The following is a 1,264-nucleotide window of genomic DNA, read 5'->3' on the forward strand; positions in this document are numbered from 1 at the left end:
CCCACACCTGCGGGGCACGGAGGGGAGGCGCAGCTCGGCCCAGGTGGGAGGGACCGGGCTCCCGTTAAATCGCAGCTCCCGGAGGAGCCGCTCCTTGCACGGACCCACCCTTGTGGTTTATGAGCTCCAGGTGCTGGAGGTGCTGCAGCGGAGCCGCGCAGGAGTGGGGACGAGCCCAGGTACCAGCGCTGATTGCCAGGGCCGCCTCTGCCGTGCCTCTTCCAAGTCCTTTTATTTCCCTTTCAGTTCTCATGCTAATGCTGCGTGCAGCTCGTATCAATTCTTCCCCTTCCATCGCTCCTCTTGCTGCTGCTTTGCATTTAGCTGGGGGTTATTCTCCTGCCTCGGGAGGAATCTGCCTCAGGGATCTCAAATAAGACAAGATGTGGTTGTTCCTGCCCCAGCAGTGCTGCCAGGGGGCAGAAACTGAGCCGTGGTGATGCAGGGTGGGGAAGGCTGCTGGATAGTGCTGGGAGCGGCGGTGTGGAATTATGCATGTTGCTCTAGCCGAGGTTCTGAGGTTTTCTCAGTAGTCCATGGGGTTTATGACATGAGCAATTACCTTTCTGACCCTTTGGAAGCTTATTTAAGATTTCCAGTGGTGTTTGTTGTCTGTGCATGTGTCCAAGTGCATGTTTCCTCCTCTGCCTCAAGTGAGCTCAGCTGAGGTGAAGTGGCTGGGATTGTGTGCTCCAGTGTCTCCTTCCTCCCCGTGGGAGGCTGTGGTGTGGGAATTGTGGAGAGTTCAAGGCAATAAAAGTGCCATGTGGGGGCAGAGGTTTGTGTGGGGCTCTGACTTGCTCAGGGCGTTGTGGTGCCACTGAACCCCAGCCAGGCAGGAAGGTCAAAGCACAGGGAATGGGGTCAGTAACCCCGTGCTGTGAAACCAAAAATGCTGTGAAACCAAAACCAGGTTCTGGGCCTCCGTGCTTGTGTCAGAGGAGAAGGGGATTATCTGGAGGATGGCATAGAAACTGTGCAGGTGGGAGTGCTTGGATCTGCTGCTGGTGTGGGTGGGTGTATTGGGAGGAAAATGGATTCTGGGGAGGGGAGGAAATTAATCCAGTCCCACCTCTACTGCTTGGACCCAAGGGAAGAGCATGAAGCATGTTCTTCATGAGGTTTCCAGGCCTGGCTGCAGCTCTGTGCAGTGCAGGGGATGTGCCCAGGCCAGCACAGAGGTTCAGGGCCCTTCTAAAACACCTGCAGTGTGCAGAGCCCCCCCGTGCAGCAGCTGCCACCCTCTCCCTCCCTTTGTCTCCCC

At 56.9% G+C, this 1,264-nt stretch overlaps 1 protein-coding gene across 1 annotated transcript in view; it reads left to right on the plus strand.

Moving 5' to 3' along the window:
• Positions 1–101: 101 nt before the first annotated feature.
• Positions 102–1,264, plus strand: part of TNS4 (tensin 4) — a 16,507-nt gene continuing 15,344 nt past the window's right edge. The window contains 1 exon segment of the mRNA XM_014311131.2: positions 102–179. The gene's annotated coding sequence lies outside the window, so the exon portion shown is untranslated.

Source organism: Geospiza fortis, unplaced genomic scaffold (assembly GCF_000277835.1).
Source record: "Geospiza fortis unplaced genomic scaffold, GeoFor_1.0 scaffold1683, whole genome shotgun sequence".
In the NCBI taxonomy this organism is placed as follows: domain Eukaryota; kingdom Metazoa; phylum Chordata; class Aves; order Passeriformes; family Thraupidae; genus Geospiza; species Geospiza fortis.